Source organism: Hibiscus syriacus, unplaced genomic scaffold (genome assembly GCF_006381635.1).
Source record: "Hibiscus syriacus cultivar Baekdansim isolate YM2019G1 unplaced genomic scaffold, ASM638163v2 tig00110429_pilon, whole genome shotgun sequence".
NCBI lineage: Eukaryota > Viridiplantae > Streptophyta > Magnoliopsida > Malvales > Malvaceae > Hibiscus > Hibiscus syriacus.
Genome location: NW_024062733.1, coordinates 431,417 through 455,282, shown reverse-complemented (window position 1 = coordinate 455,282; position 23,866 = coordinate 431,417). Strand labels below are relative to the sequence as shown.

General features: G+C 37.9%; 1 pseudogene; it reads right to left on the bottom strand.

Moving 5' to 3' along the window:
• LOC120124740 overlaps positions 1–6,193 on the bottom strand; it is a 45,943-nt pseudogene extending 39,750 nt beyond the window's left edge.
• Between the last annotated feature and the right edge of the window lie 17,673 nt (positions 6,194–23,866).

The window sequence follows — 23,866 nt, the reverse complement described above, 5'->3', positions numbered from 1 at the left end:
GAGGATCACCACGATTTACACTGGATTCACACACGAGATCACTGTGTAACAACCACTCACGCACAATAGCCAAGAAGGTTCAAGCACTTGTAAGGATTTTTCGAAAAAGATAATAAAAAAGGTAGCTTTTTTTACCTTTTCTGTTCATTTTTCGCCTTTGCATGTTGTTATTCGTTGATGTTCGGCTTGGAAAAATCCTAAAAAACATTTTTTGCCGATTAACGGAGGGGGCAGTCGAAAGATCTTACTCAGATCTAGCCTCCCGAGGCACGATTTTAAGAAAACAAAACTCATTTTTGAAACGAGGGGGCCGAAAGCTTTCGGAAAAAGCTTACCTTTTCGTGTTTGGCCGCCGATGAACGACGGCCGCCGCCGACCAACGGCGGCGGTGAGGCGGAGAGATCGCAGGGATCTGGGAACCAGCGGCAGTGTTCATCCTGCTTGATGAACATTACAGAAAAATAGAGAGAAAAGGGGGGGTTCTGTTTGGTGGAAGAAGAGAGAAATGAGATTTTAAAAAAAATGTTGGCTTATATAGTAAACCCGCGTAACCCGGCTCTCGATCCGCGCCTGGACCCGACCCGATTTGCTGGATCCGCGTGTTTTTAACATTTAGTGGGCAAATCTTCGTTTTGGTCCCCCTATGTTTTTAAAGGCCCCATTTTCGTCCCTAAATTCATTTTAACATTGGCCCGTAATTTTTATTTTCTTTTAATTTGGACACCTAACTCTTTTTCTTATTTAATTCGACCCTTATTATTATTTGTATATACATATATTTTTTATATTACTTAATCATTTTTATTTATTAATATTATGTATATATATATATATATTTCATTTTATTAATTTTCCTATTATCTTTACCTTTATTATTATTATTTATATTATATTTTATTATATATTTCATGTCATTATTTTTTTTATTTACTACGTTTTTTATTATTATATTTTGTTCTATACATTTTTTTCTTTATTTTAGTTTTCTACTATTATCTTATTAATATTATATCTTTATATATATATATATATATATATATATATATATATATATTTTATTATCCCCTAGACCTTTCTTTTGTCTGCATGTACTATTTCTTTTTTGACTAATTTTTTTCCTTTTGTTTGTTTCGGTTAGGTGGTAGTTTAAGTCAATAGGTTAGGCTTACTTTTTTTCCTTCTCCGGTTTGATCTTTGAATTTATATGTTTAATTTTGTGCCTGTTGTATGCTTTAATCCACTCTCATTTGCATGTGATTATTTTTGTTTCCTGGAATGCTTGATTTTGTCTTCATTATCATTTAAAACCTTGTAGATGTTTAAGGTCCCATTTAGGATTTGGTTTGAATGCAAGATTTGTGATTTACTTTATTTTTTCCCTCTTATATTTTTTTTGGATTTATTATTCTATTTTTCATATATTTTATTTATGTTTTTTTCTTTGATTTATTTAATGTTCATTTACTATTATTATTTTTATCTAACATTTTCGACCTTTTTAACAAGAGTTTCAACCAATTAGAGGTAAGTTTTGGGATCGCTACTTTACCTTTTAATTTAAAGTTACAATTTTCTTAATTAAAGACAATTGGAAATTACATAGTACCGAAAGGGCGGTTCAAGGGTGCTAATCCTTCCTTGACCGTAACCGACTCCCGAATCCGACATATCACTGGTAAGACGCAGATCAGGTAAGATATAAGGTATCCGATTAACCTATTTATTTTTAAATAAATAATCGGTGGCGACTCCAATTCACATTTTTTAAGTCGAAGCCCAATTCCGGGGCCCAACCGGAAGACGGTTGCGACAGCTTGGCAACTCCGCTGGGGACACAGGTAAGTGAGTCAGGCTAAGGTAATTTCCAGTTGTCTTTTTAATGAAAAGGGTAAGTTTAAATTTTAAGGTAACATTTCAATCCTTATTGCTTACTTTTGATTATTTTTTTTTTCTTTCGAGTAAATAGTTGCACTAACCGTTTTCTAATGATTTCAGCCCCTAAAGATTCATCATCTAAGGCTCTAAACCCGAGCTCCAAACCCGTTTTAAGTGGGGGTGAAAGCGATGCCTTCGTGTGAATTTATTCACCGTATGGGCCTAGCAAGTAGCCTTCGGGATTCATATACCTTATGCCTTCGTGTGAATTTGTTCTCCGTATGGGCATAAGGGAATGTATCCTCCCGAGTTTAACTTAGTCTACACAAGCCTGTGACGGGTTTAGGACTAAGGGTCTGGCAGGCCCAAGGGGGCACCAGCAAGGAGAACTCGGGTACCGTTTTTTAGAACCTAACCCGGGAGACTATGGAGAAATTAAGCCTACCCCGAAACCACATTCCGAAACCTATGACGTTTTTTTTAACCTTGTTGTTTTTGACTTTTTTCATGTATTTTACTTATTTATTTTTATATTATTATTTTACTAACCTTTTTGCCTTTGTGTTTGTTTTATAGCATTTTGCATCATAACAAGAGGTTACTGATCTCTGAAAAGGTGTTTATTACACAAAATAATCTGAATTAATGGACAAAGGTGTTGTAATATAAGAGACTAAGAACCCCGAGGTACAACTATGGTCCGAGAAGACTCAGAAAGAAAAGGGAGACAACCTTCAAGGAAGCTATGTGTCAGAGCTGGTTAGCTACGCATCTATCAGCCTAAAACAGAACAATGTGCAGGAGCTTCGAGATATCTGGGACAGTTGGAAGGATGATCGGAAACAGAAGTTCAGCCAACGGTACGGTGACATTGGACTTTTACTTCATGTTAAGACTGATGAGCCATTGATCAGAGCCATGGTCCAATTCTGGAATCCGGGATACAGTTGTTTCACTTTTAACCGAGAGGACATGGTGCCTACTATCGAAGAATACACTACACTGCTACACTGTGAAAACATCAAACTAGGGCGAGTCTACGTTAAGCACACCAAAAAGTCAGCCTTTCAAGAGTACACTGGCCAGAGTCGCGGGAGTAGATGAGAAATGGGTAATTGATCGGACTCAGCGTAGAGGCAGCGGGGAAGGAATTGAATGGATCCACATAAGGCAATTAATGAAGAACCACCCTGATGAGTGGAAGACTATAGACCTTTTCACACTGGGTCTATATGATTTGATTATTTTTCTGAAGGCTTTGGGGTGCATTGACGCAGCCGTGGTGGAATTATTTGAACAACTACCGAAACAAGTCAACCTAGCACTAGCCATCTTAGCAGAAACCTTTCGTTCTCTTAATCATTGCAGAAGAGTTGGTGGAGGAAGATTCATTGGGTGTGTTCAACTCCTTCAAGTATGGATTCATAGCCACTTCTGGAAGACCAACGGGGTTGCCTACCGTCGATTTAGCACTACCTATTCACCTTTGGGAGAATTCATCACCATGAAATGGCATGAAGGCGCTTCAAAAGAGAAGTGGATGAAAGTCTTCACTCATCTTCAAGACCGAGATATTGCTTGGAGAGCCCCCTGGTTGTTCCTCAGTGATGTTCTTTTCCGGTGTGAGGGCTCTGACACGATGACCTTGCTAGGACTTTGGGGTGCAGTTGGGTATGCTCCATTGTTAGCACTGAGACAGTATGGGGCACGTCAGTTTGTCCCAGCAACATGCGGACTATCTGGATCATAGTTTGGGTATCACGGTAACAGCTATAAGAAGATGATCAAGGAAGCAGCCGATTCTTGGAAGAAAATATTCCGGATGGACATCGTAGCTGCCAAGAACATGCTTACCCCAGATTATGTGGAATGGCGAAGATTGAGGAAAAATGACAATATTCCGGTGCCCGACTGTGAGGACACCCGAACTATGGAAGAACATCTCAGGCCTGTCCCTTCTGAACTTGAGATAGCCAAGACAGAGTTTGAAGCTGTGAATAATGAGCTGAGGCAGAGGATAAAAGATTTTGAGGCTGAGCGCTATCAGTGGAAGCTGGATGCCGACTCTCAGAAAGATAAAGCAGACAAACTGGAAAAGGAACAGAAAAGAGTTCGTTTCGAGCTCAAAGACTTAAGAAAGGGGTATCAAGATGCTGTCAAGGATAACTCCAAGTTGAAAGTGTCCTCTGAGTACTGGAAAGACGAAGCTCACAGCTTGAAAAGAAAGTTTGAGGGGCCTAATGAGAGAGCCTGGAAGGAAAAAATGAAGATTGCTCAGAGGCACTTAGCAGACAGTCAACATCAAAACCAACGCTTGAGAATCCAGATGGCTGATCTGGAGAAACAGCATGAGAGAGATGGCAAAACAATAGGTGAGTTAGAAGCTATCATAGATGGATTCAAAAAGCAAGCAACCGAGCTTCAGATAGTGCCCTTTGACGGAGGTATACAGTGGCATTTCCGTTGGGAGCAAGCACAACAAAGGGTGAAGGCCAAAGATGCAGTCATCCGAGACTTCCTAGATCAAGTACAGAAGGCAGCATGTCATCTTCATGGTCTGGCAAGGGAAGCCGGAGTGGTACGACAAGGTAGTCAACCAGTGACGGATGAAGGCAGAAGACTTGTCAATCTACTAGAAGCTATTCGGGGTTTAGAGGATTTAGTCCGAGTGTACCTTTGATTGTTTTTATGTCTCTTACAAGATAAGATATTTTTGTCTGAATAAAGATTATTTATAATAATGAACACTTTTTTCTGGATCAGTGCCTCTAAGCTGCATACATCATGCATTGCATATTTTTCATTCTATATTTCATGTTTATTTCTATATTTTCCATGTTTTTACATTCGTATTAACAAACAGAACATGTCTCAGAAAGCGAAAGAGAAAACACCAAGTCTACCATTACAGACATTAAATACGCATCATCCACATAATACCCAAGCAAATAAGAGACAAATGGAGGCCAGAATGGAAAAAATTGAGGAGAACATGACGAGACTGCAAAAAGAATTGGAAGACAGAATGGCTCAAAATCGTCAAAGCACCCTGGAGTCCATCAAGAAGAACCAGGAGTCATTGGTCGATCAAATTGTGGCCAAGTTATCTGGATTACAGTAATCTAGTGCAGTAGAGGGAGGTTCCTCTGGAGGGGTAATCATATCACCAGCCCCACAGGTGGTTATCTCACCCGAGATCATACCAACACCACAAGAGAACTCTTCTGCTGTCAAAAGAAAAGCACCATCTGCTGCTGTAAAGGTGCAAACTTCCACAACTAATCCTGATAGTCATCCAGAGGATTACGGTATCCCAGATTTCGATGAAGATGACAAAGCGAAAAAGATAGAAGAAAATATCAGGATGTTAGAAGATCGAATGAAGTTGGTCCAAGGGGACCATGATTATTATGGAGTGGATGCAAGAGAGCTGAGCCTAGTTCCAGATTTGGTGCTTCCACCAAAGTTTAAAATTCTTGAGTTTGAGAAATTCGATGGGAACAGCTGCCCATCAGCCCATATCACTATGTTCTGTCGGAAGATGACAGGGTATGGAGGGAATGACCAACTCCTGATTCACTGTTTTCAGGAGAGCTTGTTCGGTTCGGCTGTCTGGTGGTACAACCAGCTCAGCCAAACTCATATCAAGACATGGAGAGACTTAGCCAAGTCATTCCTGGAGCAGTACAAGTACATCAACGATATGAAACCAGACCGAGTTATGCTACAAGGCCTGGAGAAGAAGCACAACGAGAGTTTCCGACAATATGCACAGTGGTGGAGGGATTTGTCTGTGCAGGTTCATCCACCCTTGGATGAAAAAGAGACTAGAAAGTTGTTTGTACAAACTCTGAAGACACCTTACTTCGGGCACCTGGTGGCAATTACATCAGGAGGTTTTTTCAGATCTAGTTATGGCTGGCGAAATGATTGAGTTGGCCATTAAACAAGGGAAAATCGGGGAGGAGACTCTAGTAAAAGCCTCCCATGAAGAACAAAGATCGAGAGGTCAATAATGTCAACACCTATAACGTCAACAAGGGTGTTACGGTCTCAAGCTCAAAGACCACTGCAGCAGCATCATCTGGTGCTTCTAATCAAGCTCAGAGAGAACCAAGGAAAGAAAGGGAAAGAGAGCAGTTCGATCCCATTCCCATGACATATAAAGAGTTATATCAACAACTCTTTGATACTCATGCAGTGTCGCCTTACCCAATGGATCCGATGAAACCCCCATATCCGAGATGGTATGACGAGAATGCAAACTACGAATACCATGGCGGTGTGCAAGGGCATTCGATCGAAGGTTGTCTCGCATTCAAGAGGCTTGTACAACGAATGCGGAACAAAAATTGGATCACTTTCAACTCTGAAACACCGAACGTCGCCCAGAATCCCTTGCCTAATCACCCGGAGACTGGAATTAATGCAATCACCACCGGGGACGGCAGGAGAGTCAAAACTAATGTTTCATAAGTCAAAACTCCTTTGGCCTGGGTATGGAACCAAATGGTGAAGGCAGGGCTTCTTACACCGCAGTCATGTCCAACAAGGAATGAAGGTGGTAATTATTGTTACTACCACGACGAAGAGGGGCATAAAGTGCAAGGATGTTTCGAGTTCCGGACATTAGTCCAGCTCATGATGGACCATAAGAAGCTGGAGTTTTACGAAGAAGTTCAGGATTCCCCGGAAGCAGACATTTGTGCTACTGAAGGAGCATTAGACAAGAGATTCAGCAGGGGTAGTCCTTTGATCATTACCCCTAAGGTGAAAATGTCAACAGTAGTTCCACAAGCAAAGGTGGTGATTACGGCCCCTCGAACTTTTCAGTACAAAGACAATCGGCAAGTGCCATGGAAGTACGGATGCAAGGTGAGTACTTCCGAAGGATGTGACAACAATGTGGGGCAAAGACAACTAGAGCCCTTCAAGGAAGATGTATTGACTATCAATGAACCTATCAAGGAGGAAGAAGCTAAAGAGTTCCTCAAATTTCTAAAGCATAGTGAGTACAGTGTTGTAGAACAGCTCCACAACTTGCCGACACGCACTTCAATGTTGGCACTGTTATTAAGCTCGAAAGCACATCGGGAGGCACTGTTGAAAGTCCTGAATCAAACATTCGTGCCACAGGACATACCAGTCAGTAAGATGGATCGACTGGTGAATAATATTCAAGCTGATAATCTCATCTCATTTTCAGATGATGAGATTCCATCCGAAGGAAGAGGCCGAACAAAGGCATTGCACATCACTACCTACTGCAAGGGGCATGCTCTGCCAAGTGTATTGATTGACAACGGCTCAGCTCTAAACATAATGCCTTTAGCCACTTTGAAAAGGCTGCTAATAGATACCTCTCATATGAGGGCATGCCAGAACGTGGTCCGAGCATTTGACGGAACCAAGAGAGAGGTAATTGGCAAGATCGAGGTGCCATTGACCATCGGACCAGTCACCTACAACATTGAGATTCTGGTGATGGATATTATGCCTTCTTACAACTGTCTTTTGGGAAGGCCATGGATTCATCAAGCTGGTGCAGTACCATCCACACTGCAACAGAAGGTTAAATTTGTTATTGATAGGGCCTTAGTAATTATCAATGCTGAGGAAGATATTGTGGCAAGTGTGACCACGGAGGCCCCATACATCGAGGTGGATGAGGAAGCGGTGGAGTGTTCATTCCGCTCCTTGGAATTTGTGAATGCCACCTTTGTGGCAGAAGGAAGAACGATTCCTAGACCCCGGCTTTCCAAGTGTACCTGAATGGAGATCATGCAAACATTGGGACAAGGTGCCAAGACTGGAAGAGGTTTTGGGAAATTTCTGCAAGGGAGGATTGATCCAGTCCTTTCCGTTTCAAAGCCAGACCGGTTTGGGCTCGGCTTTCAGCCCAGTTACTATGAAAGGAGGAAAGAAGTTCAGAAGAACCGAGAAAGAAGACTTGCCAGGTTGACTGGAAGTGAACTTCAATGGGAGCCCATGACATTCCCGCCTCTTTGCCACACATTCAAGACAGGTGGATATGTGTTTGAAACCACCCCAGCAGATTTAGAAGCGGATTTGGAAGAACTGCGCATCAATGCGTAACCACTGGAAATGCTGACGACGTTTTTAGATCTGGGATATGCCCTTTGCCACCTGGGTTCGTGCCTAGCAGTTGGACGGTCGAAGAACTACCTGTGTTTTACAAGAATTTTTCAAAGTAATATTCGAACTATCCCTATTTGCCTATACCCGGGGCAATAGATGATCTTTTGTAAGAGTGAATAAATATTAGGTTTAAGTTCAATAAAAGATGCATTTTTTTCCCTCTATTTCCTTTTGATTTCAATACTTCGTTTCCACTTTCCCTAAAAACTTAATTCTTGATTATTTCGTGTGGGATATTTTCCTCTCACACATGCACATTTTCCCATCTTTCAGATCCCCAGATAACGATAATGTAGGCACTAATGATCCTGATCCGGAGGTGGATTTTGAATCGGCCATTTGTCTCGGGGAATTTGATGAACACAACACTGAAGATGAGTGAAACTTGCCTACTGAATTGTTGAGAATGGTAGAAAGAGAAGATAAACAAATACTGCCCCATAAAGAGACAATCGAAATCTTGAATTTGGGCACTGAGGAAGATTGAAAGGAGGTTAAAATCGGCACAACTCTTTCAACTGAAGCAAGACAAAACCTGATTGATTTACTTCAGGAGTACAGAGAGGTGTTCGCCTGGTCATATCAAGACATACCGGGACTAGACACAGATATGGTAGTCCACAAACTGCCAATTAAACCCGAATGCAAACCAGTGCAGCAGAAACTGAGAAGGATGCGACCAGAAATGCTCCTCAAGATCAAGGAAGAAGTCAAGAAACAATTCGATGCTGGTTTTCTTCAAGTGGCCAAATATCCGGAGTGGGTGGCCAACATAGTGTCTGTGCCGAAAAAAGACGGGAAAGTACGCATGTGTGTCGATTACCGGGACCTTAACAAGGCAAGTCCCAAAGACAACTTTCCTCTGCCACACATAGACACTCTTGTGGACAATACGGCCGGGAGCAACTACTTTTCATTCATGGATAGATTTTCGGGATACAATCAGATCAAGATGCACCCTGAGGACATGGAGAAGACCACTTTTGTCACAATGTGGGGGACTTTCTGTTACAAAGTGATGCCTTTCGGATTAAAGAATGCTGGGGAAACATATCAGAGAGCCATGGTAACCCTGTTCCACGACATGATGCACAAAGAAATCGAGGTTTATGTCGACGACATGATTGTCAAGGCACAAACCGAACGAAGTCGAGCATTTGAGAAAGCTCTTCCAGAGACTAAGGAAGTTCCAGCTTCGACTGAACCTTAACAAGTGTACTTTTGGGGTAACATCCAGGAAACTGTTAGGTTTCGTGGTCAGCAGAGAAGGCATTGAGGTTGATCCTGACAAAGTTAAGGCTATCCAGAATCTACCTCCACCTCGAACACAAAAGGAGGTCCGAGGTTTTCTGGGCAGATTGAATTACATAGCACGGTTCATATCTCAGTTAACCGATAAGTGTGATCCAATCTTCCGACTTCTCCGAAAGAACAGCCCTGCGGCATGGAATGAAAACTGTCAGATCGCATTCTAGAATGTGAAAGAATACTTATCTCATACTCCTATTTTAATGTCTCCCATCCCAGGAAAACCTTTATTCTTGTACCTTTCCATATTCGAGAACTCAATGGGTTGTGTCCTGGGTCACATGACGAGTCTGGAAGAAAGAAAGAGCCATCTACTATCTAAGCAAGAAGTTCACTGATTGCGAGGTCAGATATCCGCCTATCGAGAAGTTTGTTGTGCTTTAGTTTGGGCTACAAAAAGACTCAGACAATACATGTTGTCACACCACTTGGTTGATTTCCAAGTTAGATCCTTTAAAATACTGATGGGTGTACCTGCTCTGTCTGGAAGGTTAGCCCGATGGCAAATGTTATTGTCTGAATTCGACATTGAATACGTGAGCCAGAAAGCCATAAAATGAAGCGCCATATCGGATTTCTTAGCAAGCAGAACTGACGAGAATTATGAGCCACTAGACTTTGATTTCCCAGATGAGGACTTGATGGCTTTATCTTTAGAGGAAGCAGTTAGTTCAACAGACAGTTCCTGGAGAATGTACTTCGATGGGGCATCCAATGTATTAGGACATGGTATTGGGGCAATATTGATCTCTCTGGAAGGGAATCACTACCCATTTACCAGCAGACTGAATTTCGATTGTACCAACAAAATGGCAGAATATGAAGCTTGTGTCTTAGGAATTCGAGCTGCGTTGGGGCAAAGTATAAGGACCTTGTGGGTATACGGAGATTCAGCATTAGTAATCTATCAGCTCCGTGGAGAATGGGAAACCAAATATACAAAATTGATAGAATACCGGAAGCTAATGTCGGATTTGCTCGAAGAATTCGATGAAGTCACTTTCCACTATGTGCCGAGAGAAGAAAATCAAATGGCTGATGCTTTGGCTACCTTGGCAGCTGCATTCAAACTTGGCGGGGAATCTGAAATGATGCTAATTAACATGCAGTCGTATGAGTGCCCGGACAACTTCATTCAGATGTATGGGGGCCTTCCAAGATAACTTCATTGGGAGGAACACACTATTATGTCACCTTTGTTGATGATTTTTCCCGGAGAGTTTGGGTGTATACAATGAAGACAAAGGATGAGGTGCTAGGATTTTTCCTTAAATGGAAAAAGATGGTGGAGACTCAAACATGTAGAAAAATCAAATGTCTCCGTACATACAATGGTGGAGAGTACAAAAATGATCTATTTCTGAAAGTCTGTGAAGAAGAAGATATTGTCAGGCACTTCACTATCAGATATACACCACAACAGAATGGGGTGGCAGAGCGTATGAACCGGACATTAGTAGAGAAGGTTCGGTGTATGTTGTCTAATGCTGGGTTAGGCAAAGAATTTTGGGCTAAGGCTTTGGTCTATGCTTCTCACCTTGTCAACCGCTTACCATCGACTGCTATTGGTGGTAAAACACCATTAGAGAAATGGTTTGGAGAACTTTCTACAGATTATGATTCCTTACATGTGTTTGGTTCCACTGCATACTACCATGTTAAGGAGTCAAAGCTAGATCCAAGAGCAAAGAAGGCGATCTTTATGGAGATCACTTCTGGTGTGAAAGACTATCGTCTTTGGTGTCCAGAAACAAAGAAAATAATCTTCAGCAGGGATGTTACCTTTGATGAATCTACCATGTTGAGAAAGATGACTTCAGAAAAATTGGAGCAGACAGATGGAACTCCCAATCAGGTGGAGTTTGAAGGAAGCATAATTGTCCCAGCCAGTAAAGAAACTGATGTTGACTCTCCTATAGTAGAAGAAGAGTCAGGTGAAGAAGAGGTTCAGACCCAATAACCTCCACAGCAACATGAATTAATTGCACTCAGAAAGGGAAAGAGGACCATTAGACAACTTGCTCGTTATGCTGATATGGTCTCTTTTGCATCACCAATTGCAATTGATGACGTTCCTTCCACTTTTAATAAAGCAGTCCAAAGTTCAGAACATAAAAAGTGGAGGATTGCTATGAATGAAGAAATACAATCCCTTCAAAAGAATCAGACGTGGAAACTAGCTAGTCTTCCGAAGGGAAAGAAGGCAATTGTGTGCAAGTGGGTATATGCAAAGAAAGATGGATTTCCTAACAAGAATAACATCCGTTACAAAGCAAGATTGGTGGCTAAAGGCTACGCTCACACGGAGGGAGTTGATTATAATGAATTATTTTCTCCAGTTGTAAAACATTCCTCCATCAGAATTTTGTTGGCTTTGGTAGCGCAGTTGGATTTGGAACTAGTTCAGATGGATGTAAAAACTGCATTTTTACATGGAGACTTGGATGAGGAAATCTACATGACTCAGCCAGATGGATTCAAAGTTGCTGAAAAAGAAAAGATGGTGTGCAAATTAGAAAAATCGTTGTACGAATTGAAGCAATCTCCAAGGCAGTGGTACAAGCGATTTAACAAGTTTATGATAGGGCAGAAGTACACAAGAAGCAAATATGATCATTGTGTGTATTTACGCAAGCTACAAGACGGATCCTATATATATCTTCTTCTTTATGTTGGTGATATGCTGATAGCTTCCAAGAGTCAGACATAAATTGCGAAACTAAAGACTCAATTGAACAGGGAGTTTGAGATGAATGATCTTGGTGAAGCGAAGAAGATTCTAGGCATAGAGATATCAAGGGATAAGAAATTGGGGAGGCTTTGTTTGTCTCAGAAAGAATATCTGAGGAATGTACTAAAATGTTTTGGCATGAATGAGAAGTCAAAACCAATTAGTACACCTCTTGCTCCTCATTTCAAGCTCGGTGCATCCATGTCACCTAAGGATGATGCAGAACGAGAATACATGTCAAAGGTTCCGTATGCAAGTGCTGTTGGTAGCTTGGTGTATGCAATGGTGTGTACGAGACCCGATATTTCACAGGCAGTTGGGGTTGTGAGCAGGTATATGCTTGATCCTGGAAAGGAGCATTGGAAAGCTTTGAAATTGATTCTGCGGTATATTCTAAACACCGTAGATGTTGGTTTGGTCTTTCAGCAGGACAAATAAGATGGTCAGTGTGTAGTTGGGGTATTGTGATTCAGACTATGCAGGTGATTTGGACAAGCGTCGATCAACTACTAGTTATGTGTTTACATTTGCAAAAGCACCAGTCAGTTGGAAGTCCACCTTACAGTCAACAATGGCTTTGTCTACTACAGAGGCAGAGTATATGGAAGTTACAGAGGCTGTGAATGAGGCAATTTGGCTTCAAGGGTTGCTTGGTGAATTAGGAATGGAACAGAAGCACATCAAAGTGCACTGTGACAGTCAGAGTGTTATTCATTTAACAAAGAACCAGGTTTACCATGCAAGGACGAAGCACATCGATGTTCGATATCACTTTGTACGAGAGATTCTAGAAAAAGGTGGAGTCATAATCCAGAAGATTCAGACCACTGAGAATCCTGCTGATATGTTGACAAAAGTGGTAACTGCGGTCAAGTTTAAACATTGTTTAGACTTGGTCAATATTGTTACAAATTGAAAGATGAATTTGCAGACACTACTGAAGATTGGATTTTTGAGAGGTGTGTGGAATTTGCCAAGGTGGAGATTTGTTGGTTTTTTGGAAAAATCCCACATTGGTTGTGTATAAGGAGGAGGAGAAATTCTTTTGTTATAAATAGAGCCCTCATCCTCCTTAGTTAATCATCCCACAAATATAAGCCTTTTTCTATATTAAAGGCTATTTGTACTCTTTCTCTCTCTTTGTAATATTTCCTCTATTAGTGAAATATTATTTTAGTAGTGTTCGAGGACGTAGGCATAATTATGGCCTAACCTCGTTAAATTTTAGTGTTCTCTTTTATGTCTATTTAATAGCTATTGTCGGGTATAGTTGTTGTTAATTATTGTTCTATTAAAATTACTTGTCTTGTTAGTTTTGTCTAAGGAGAGTGGGTTTTAAGAGGGACCATTTTGACCCCTCCACTCTTTCCTGGGAATCTACCTTGGGGTGATTTTTAGTACAATCGTTTTCACACTAGTCACATAGATAATAGTTTTTTGGTGAATTTTTTATTATTGGTGGAAATTAACCCGAATTCCACAACAGTTTCCACTGTCACAACCCAGGTTCTTTGGAATGGCGCTGTTTCGGAACCGTTTACCCCTCCCGAGGCATTCGACAATGAGACCCCCTCTCTCTTTATTTATTTGTTATTTGCATGGATCGTCTTTCTCAAGCAATTCAGAGAGCTGTATCAGAGGGTGTTTGGACGCCCATCAAGCTTTCAAGGAATAGTCTGAATCTATCTCATTTATTCTTTACGGATGATTTAATTTTGTTTGTCGAGGCGTCCCTTGATCAGCGTTATGTTATTCAATGGATTCTCATAGACTTTTGTGACAGTTCTAGACATAGAGTTAGTTTGAAGAAAACAAATATTTGTTCTTCGGCTAATGTCAGCGCTCGCGTCCAATCTGATATTAGTGAGGGGTTTCAATTTACGAGAGTTGAATCGCTTGGTAAGTACTTAGGGGTTCCATTGCTTCATAAGAGAGCCAACGCCACATTTCATTATATGATCCAGCGTATGCGAGAGAAGTTAGCTGGTTGGAGGGCCAAATCCATATCACTTGCTGGTCGGATTATCTTAGCTAAGTCAGTTTTATCCGCTCTCCCGTCTTATATAACGGAGTCTTGTACGAAATGGTCTGGTTTGGAACGTAGATGATGGAACTAGGGTTAAGTTTTGTAGTGATCCCTGTCTTGGGAACTTGGGTCCTTTACGGCATCATTATATTAGGGCTTATAATCCTGTGCAAGACAATGTGTTCGTCTGTGAGCTAGTTTCACATACTGACCAATGGAAGTGGTCTTCGATTATTGATATTCTGCCGCTAAGGCGCTCTTACACCTCATCGCCATTAAGCCACCTGTAGTAGTAGTGGTCCTGACATGATCGGTTAGGGTTGGGACCCAAGCGAAGGTTCTCTATTAATCGGAGTATGATGCTTGTTCGGGGGTGATTTGGTACAGGAGATCCTGGAAAAATCTCTTTATAAATGCCTTCCCCGAGTTAATCGTTCCTTTGGTTACTCTATCATGCGGATTCTCACAACGAGGAACGCTCCCGTCGACATCTGACAAATGATGCAAGTGTTTGGGGTGTGTGGCAACACCGTTGAATCCTTGTCTCATGTGTTCAGACTTTCCCGATCACTAAAGGGATTGGGAGGGGCTTATTGCCTTATTCACTCTCAACATTTGGAAAAGTTCCTAAGCATGAAGTTCGAACATGGCTGCTAAGGAACTTATCCCAATCTGATTATTTCCCAATCCTTGGCGAGGCTGGGAGGAGTTATTCAGTAATATCGTCTAGGTTCTGTGGAAGCGTCAAAACCAGAACAGTTTTAACCCGTTAGCGCAGCCCAGGGATAGTGTTTTGGAGTGTGTCGCATATGCAGGAGGAAGCGTGGTTAGCTCTTGTTTCTCGGGTCTCAAAAACCATTGATACGATAGACTAGCTGATCGTTTAGAAATTGGTACCGACAGATTCGTAATGGTTTAAGCTCAACACGGATGGATCTGTCATTTGGATTCTAGATTAGCTGCGTGTGGGGGGTGTTATTCGAGATACGTGAGCTGGGTTGTGGTTTTTCAGAAGTTATTGGTTTCTGCTCGGCGTAGGCGGAATTATGGGGTATCTATGAAAGTGTGCGACTGGCTTGGGATATGGGTATCCGTCGCTTATTGGTGGAAATGGACTGTAAGGAGATCGTGGTTGCCCTTCATCGGAGCTTTGGAGAGGGTTGAGAGCGTCTCGATTCATCATGTTCGAGGATTGAGGGATTGTAATTGGATCAGACGGTGGACTTTTTCTCCAAGGGAATATTATCGAGTGGTAGACTGTATGGCGAAGCTGGCTTGGACGGGACCATTTGAGATGAAGGTTTACCATGATCCACCACAGGAAGTAGGGCCAGCGTCTATGCAGCGAAGATTTAACATGATCCACCTAAGGAAGTGGGCGAGCATTCTATGCAGACAGATCCAGTTCTATTATGCTTTCTTTCTCTACCATTAAAAAAAAGAATTAAAACAATCAACCAAAGAATAACATTAATAACAACAAAAGATTAAGATCATCAACATAACACATTCATAAATTGATTATATCGCAATTCATGCAATCATTTATCATTATAAGAGAATCATTCTATAAAGAAATGTATTTATTTTTTAAACCATATTGGTTACTGTATTTTTTCCTTAAAGATAATTATTTAAAATTTTATTTTAGAACGAAATATATTTTGAAGTTAATAATGAATGACTATATTTTAATGATTTAATAAATTTCATTTATATATAATATTTTGTAAATAGAATGAAAATAGAAACAAAAGAATGGTTAATAACTCAACAAGCATCAAACTCAACCAATCAAATAATTCAAACTAAAAAAAGGAACATAGCTTAGAAACAAGTTTACTTTAAATGATGGCTTCATAATTACGAGATAGTCTTTATCTAAATCATTTCACCTCAAAAGCTTCGCCTCAGTTTTTGCTCTGCAATATTTACTCTTAATGCTTCCATCCAGACTTTGCAACAATAAGAAATCTTATAATCCAGCTGAGAATTTCGGATACCGTTATGTTCATTTGCAATATCATCTAAACAAAAATGTATTTCCGAGCAAATGCATTCGTCGATATACGAAAATTACGACCGTCAAAAGATTCTAGCAAAAATTATACCAAAAACGTTGTAACATTACCTGTCCATCGAGAGCAGCAATGGCATCATTCAATTCAGTCTCCGAGACTAGTCACAAACCCAACCCACGCGAACGACCTGTCTCCTTGTCAAGACCACACGAGTCTCCATTACTTTATCGTGTTCACTGAAAACTTGCTCCAACCGACCATTACCAACGTACCATGGAAGGTTACCCACATAGACTCTAAAAGCTTGCCCATAAATAGGAGGAGGTCGTGCAATACGTGATCCTCTAGGAGAAGCCTTTTTTACGGTCAATTGCCTTCCGTTAAGATCCTGTTTAAAAACAGCATGACTAAACACAAGCACCTAATGCAAACTTCAGAGCACATTAATACACAAATAGAATAAAAATAGAGAACCCATGAGATCAGTACGTATCAAGTATCTCTTAGACGCGTACTTCTACGAAACAATCTCAATATGGCATAGAAAAAATGATCAAGTTGTTCTCGTAAAGAAATGAACAAAATACAAAGCTTTTCTGTAATAAATACCTTGGATATCACAGACAAAAGCATACCAAAGACCAAAAAGGTTGCCCAAGCATTTTTCTTATTCATCGATTCTATTTAAAGGTAAGCTACGGAAGTTTTAGCTTAAGATCAATTTTTCTTTTTTTAATTAAACCCAAATACCAATATACCATATATATAAAAGGGTCCATCATGGCTAAGTCGAACTAGTTAACTTGGTTCTTACAAGCATCTATCAGTGGCTACAAATCAACGATGAACTAACATAATTTCACACCTAATGCGGATTATATTAGAGCCTCCACTTCATGTTAATCTTTCGAATGGGATAAGTCTGGATAAAAATATTCAAATACTTTAAATATAAAATTACTAAAACAATTAAATTACTAAAAAATAAATACTAAATACAATTAAAATTTTAAAATATCAAAATCTCTAAAATGATAAATTAAATAACTAAAAATAGGTAAACTACATCAGATACCACCGAACTTTAGGCGTTGTATCGTTTATACCACTTTACTTTCAAGTTTGATAATTATACCATTGAACTTTGATTTTCGTTTCAATTATACCATTGGGTCATTAAATTGTTAACGGCCAGATCAAAACGAAATCATTTTGGTGAGATGTCTACATCAACAGCCGTAGGGCACGTCGACAGTCATCATCCATGTCATTCTGTAGTTAACAATTTAATGATTTAGTGGTATAATTGAAACAAAAATCTAAGTTCAATGCCATAAATATAAAAATGAAAGTTCAGTGGCATAAATGCTACAACACTTAAAGTTTGATGATATGATGTAGTTTACCCTTAAAAATATTATATTATACATAATATACATGTAACATATAAACACAAAGACAACTTAATATATTCATATAGTTGAATTAACAAAGTCAATATGCTTTTAATTTTATATACATATAAACAATCACTAAATATGTCATACACTTTTATGTCATACATATATGCGTACTAAACATGATTTCATTATTATCAAAATTTTATACAACATATTCTTACTGGATTAGTCAAGATGTACGAATTTTATATCTAAATATATTTAGGAAATATCATAAGTTTTTCACATTAATACACACATCTAATCATATTTCAAATAATTTTAAGTGTTGCTTTATAATAGTTAGGCCCATTTCTGAGATTTTGGTGGCCTATGGACGAACAAAAAAATTAGGCCACTGATTAGGGATTTAAATTACAATTGTATTTGTGTCTTTAGCCGCATTGCGTTTGTTGCTATTGCAAACATAAGGTTGATATTGAGGTCATTGTAAGTATCGTGATAGTGAATTTCATCACTGTCGTATAAACATATATCTCCCTCTCTCCCACTCTCATTCTCTTTCCCTCTCCCCTTTCTCCCCCGCTCTCCCTCTCTCCATCTCCCTGCCCTCTATCTCTCCCCCCTCTCTCATTCTCACTCTCTCCCGCTCTCTATCACTCTCTCTCCCCTACCCCTCTCTCTCTCCATCTCTCTCTCACTCTTTCTCTGCCTCTTTCTCTCCCTCCTCTTCTCTTCCCTTCCCTCCCATTCTTCTTCCCTCTCTCCCTCTCCCCCTCTCCCCTACCTCTCTCCATCCCCCTCTCTCTGGAATATCCAAATCATGTTGAGTGCACTAGTGCATGTGAGCTTCCCCAATAGATCGAGTGTCATCATGATCGACTTCTTTACAAATCGCCATACCTCCCTCGTGTATTTCATCATCGCTGGTTTGATATTGTACGAGTGGCTCATCGTGTACCACAACATAATCGGTTGTAGGTTCGTAAAATGTTACTCATGGCTAGTGTTCTAAGCTAATTGGTCCACAATTGGAAGCCATACAATCTCATAGTTAAAATCAGTAGACAACCTCTCGTACTCGTAAACAATCTGGAGAACTTGAATCTCGTCATGGGAGATATCGAGATCCGAAATCAACATTAGAACATTCTTTCTTCTCAAGATATTGATGATCATCCAATCCATTTAAAAACATGGTTTTGGACTTGGATTGTTGATGAAAAAGACCTTGGTATTCTCTAGGCTCTAGAGAGCTTGAGGATCTTAATGCGGTTATTTATCAGAATCCTCACCATATCCATTTGAGGTGTTTCAATTGTATGCTTGAAGTCGTTAAAAGCTTCTCTATGCTTCATCTCATATGCATCCCATTATCATCTTTGTCAACCCTTTTCATCGATTAGTAAATATATATATATATATATATATATATACTTAGCAATACGTTGATAACAAAGACATAATAATTTTTGAAGGTGTTCGTGTATGCTGTTAACTTTATGCGCCAAGCTCGATAGTTCCCATGCTTTGAAAGTCGATATAACGAACCTGAAATCATCAAAGGGATTAATTTCATCTTGTTGAGTCATTGAATCGAGCATATAGGAAGAAATTCATGGCTCACTTATGTGTCAGCCCTATGAGGTTCATAATCTGTACAACACAAGCCACGAAGCTTCGAATGGTCCAGTAGGCAGTGGTCGATATGAGCTAAGGCAATGGACATCGGTGGCACCTGGCTCGAAATGTACTCGGTAGGAAGCTCGGTGAACTTGACGATGCAATTGGTTACATCTATCATTGGCTTGATAGCTGTCTATCAGTAGCTATTTAAGATTGTCTTGTCTAACCTTTAATTTGTCCTCCACTTCTTTGGTCAGATCCAGACCAATTATATCTCGATTCTTTAACTCAAACCAGTTCAATGGTGTCCGACATTTCCTTTCATATAATACTTCAAAAAGGAACTATCTTAATACTCAACTGATAACTGTTGTTTTAAACAAACTCTATTAGAAACAAATATTTTCCCCATAATTCTTTGGAACCAATAACACACGCCCTTAGCATGTCTTCAAGTATCCGTCAAACTAAACTTCAAAGTCTTTAGCTTCATCTTCATTACTTATTCAATCTTTGCTAAACATTTCTTATCCTTAATTTGGAGATCTTTTATTTGATCTAACAATAAAGGCCTCAGTCTTAACTCTGCAACAAGCACACTATCATTTTCTATAAATAATTGAGCATTCAAAACTCTCAAAGCTGAGAATATCTTTCAGCTAAGTACATCAACTACTATATTATCCTTTCCTGGATGATAATTAATAATCACATCATAGTCTTTCAGAAACTCAATCCATCTATTTTGTCTCAGATTCAATTCTTTCTGAGTTAACATATACTTCAGACTTTTATGATCTCTATATATATAACACCATTCACTATACAAATAACGACGACCCTTTTTAAAGTAATATCATAACTACAACTCTAAGTCATGAGTCGGACAATTTCTTTTATACATCTTCAATTATTTCGAAACATAAGTCATAACTTTGCTCTGTTACATAATTACACATCCTAAACCATTATGAGATACATTATTGTAATTCATATAGTTTTTACTTGATTCTGGTTGCACTAGAATTGGTGCTTCTGCCAGAATGTTCTTTAAATGTATAGAAAATTTCTTAACATATTTTAATCCAAATAAATGATATATCTTTTATAAGTAGCTTAGTAAATAGAGAAGCAACCATCGTGAGATTCTTCACGAATCTCTAATAATAGCCAGTTAATCCTAAGAAACTTTAAACTTCAGAGACATTTTCAGAGTTTTGTACTCCACTGTCATTTATACTTCTTGGAATCAACCCTAAATCACTTTTACTAAAATCACATGGCCAAAGAAGGCAACATTTGGTAACCATAATTCATACTTTGACAATTTAACATTAGGTTTTTTATCCAGCAATGTCTTAAATACAATGCGAAAATATACATAATATTCTTCTTTAATCTTGGAATAAACTAAAATATCTTCAATAAATTCTACAGAGCATTAGTCAATCCCAATGACATCTCTATAAACTCTTAATGACTATATCTGGTTATGAAAATTATCTTCATAACATTTTCTTCTTTAATTTTTAACTGATGATATCTAGATCAAAGATTAATCTTTGAAAATACTAAAGCACCTTTAAGTTGCTTATTTAAATCATCGGTCCTTGGAAGAGGGTATTTATTCTTTATCGTTACTTTATTCAACTGTTGTTAATCCACATATAACCACATAGATCCATCTTTATTTTCAACAATTATTACCGATGCACCCCACAGTGACACCCTTGGTCTGATAAAATCCTGATTAAATAATTCCTATAACTATGCCTTTAACTATCTAAAGTTTATTAAAACTATTAAATATGAAGCCATTGATATAAGCGCAAGGACCATACAAATATTAATCTTAATTTCCACCTCGTAATCAAGAGGTAATCCAAGAAATTTCGTCAGGAAACACATCCAAAAATTTCTAAACCATCAAAATATCCATCATTCTTAACTTTAGACATTTAAGTGTCTATCATATTAGCCAGATAAACTGAACAATCTTTTTGAATCTTCATCAAACAAATTCTACTTATCTGTTTTACTCTTTATTGTGACCTAGCAAATTTGTCACTACCATCCCTACTCATGAATTCTAACAGAACATATTTTTCTCTAAATAATTTCATACTAATATAATAATAAGTAGAACCTAAATCGAATAGAGTTAATACATACTCATATTCTATTATCATCCCACTTAACTGATGGTAACTTATATATGACCATAAGAAATCGTCTTTCTTTATAGTTTTAGCGGACAACTTATTTACCACTTATCTTTACTCTTTAGCCTTAAGGATTTAGTCTTTAATCTAACACTACATATTAACTCAAATCAAACATTTCTTCAAGAAACTTAATACTTAACTTATATATACTTTTCAAAATTTAAACCTACATGTAGAAACCTCATAATCATCAGTAAATTCAATAATCTCTGGATCTTCTTCAGTCTCAATTTCTCTTATACATCTTCTGAACTTTCTGATAGATTTCTCTAATTCACTAACTTCATTAAAAGGTGGAGCATTTCTACCATAAAATGGAGGATAATCACTTACAACTCCAACTCTTTTAGGACGAGATATTAAAGTCCTCTCGGGTCTATTTGGATCGATTTTGATCTTCTTTTTAACATTTTCAACTTTCTTTCCATTATTCTTAACTTCCGACATCTAACACATATATTTCAAAATTATGCAAGTAATGAGCTACATCATCAATAAAAATCTACTTACTATACCAGATCAGTAATATCAACATCCTAGTGGCATGTACACATTTTCAACAAAAAATAAGCTAGGTTTAGGCCGAGAATTGACTAAACCTACAGCTCTAATACCAATAAATGTAACATCCATAACTCTTATACATCTCGAAATACGAGTTAAAAATGTCACTTTAACATTTCACACATCCGTTAAACATAATTGCTTGAAAAACTTGTTCCACTGTACAAAATTCCTTTATCAACTTTGAAACTATTTTATCAATCACATAATTCATAAAATAATATTTAATAGTTTAAAAAAATTCAATTTTAAGTAGCAGTTAGGCAGTTTAGTGTTGTTTCATAAACTATAGAAAAATGTCTAAACACTGCTTAATTTGAAAATCATTTTAAAATGTAAAACATATATAATATTCATGTATAAAAAACGAATATAAGTAAATCTGCCCAGATAAAATGGTCATAGTTTACTATTACAAGCCCTTTTAAAATAAATTTGATAAAACAAACTAACAGATATAATATACATACCACTAATAAGTCAAAGATAAGATGTCTTACTGATATTGATATTAGGTACGATTTTATGAAAAGAGGCTCAAGAGGCTCCTCTTCAAGTTCTTTTCTATATCCGAACCTACGCATGAAAATCATCACGCGTTAAGTAAAACTTAGTGAGGCAGTAATACAACTAAGCTGAAATAAAATATAAAATATCATAAATACTTTAAAACATAAAATAGATTCTAAATAAAATTATTGAACTTTTAAACCGAGTTATTAAAGCCATTTTTCCTCATCAAAAACCTGAAAATCATCATCTCATGATTTTATTAAAAATCATGATAAACATTATCCGACATAATAATCATTTCATATTTATTTTCATTTGAGATACATTTTAGAGCTTTCATATCACTTTCATGATCTATTTTTCATTCAGACACATTTCAGAACTTTCATATTTTATTTTCATATTCTTTTCTTTTCATATAAGAACTTTCACATTTACTTTCATAGCCTAATGTATATTTAAGAGAATACAAGGTACATGAGTACGACATATGTGCGTACTAAGCACTTCAGGGTGCTATCATCAGAATCAGAATATGCACTCCAAGGGCAATCATAACATTTGCACCAACGGTGCCATTCAGAATGTACACGAATATACCAAATCATAATCAAAATTACTCAATTTAATGGCATGGCAAGTGTACCTACGAAACTCAATGCAACATACAATGAGCTTTCAGATTATATCATATTCATTTATAAATCAACATTCCAATTCAGAATTATTTTTCAATCATTATAATAAAAATCATAATTTTGGCAATTCATATCCTAAAATAATTCAAAAAATATTTCTGAATTCATTAAAGGAATATTTTATCATTAAAAATGCGAATCATACTTTAAAATCACTTTAGAAATTTCCTTCGAATATAATTTTAGAAAAGTATCATTTAATACATATTGGGTAATTTCATACCCAAAATAATCATAATTCTTTTATATGACATTATGGGATATATGTCAATGAAAATAAAATCATGCTTCTAAAATAATATGAGGTTGACTTATCGCAAGTCTTCCTCGATCAGAATAATTAAATAAATAATTGCACTCACCTTTACCTCACTACCGAATCTTTTATACGATAATCTTTTTAATCTCATACCATCCTTCCCCTTTGAATCACTCGGATTTCTAGATTTTTGGTGGTCTGGTCATCATCATAAAATAATACAATATACAATACACATGTTAGTATTACACTAACATAATCTAATTCCGAAAAATATTTTCTATAAAACATAATCGATACTAAGTAGATATAAAACTAACTAATAATCCCATCATAACTTCAAACTTCTCAAAATAGCTATTCAATTCCATAAATATTCATTTTCATCTTCGATCCTTCAACTTTCACAATCTTTGCATTTAAATCACTGCTTATGATTTTTTTTTAGAATTCATATCAAT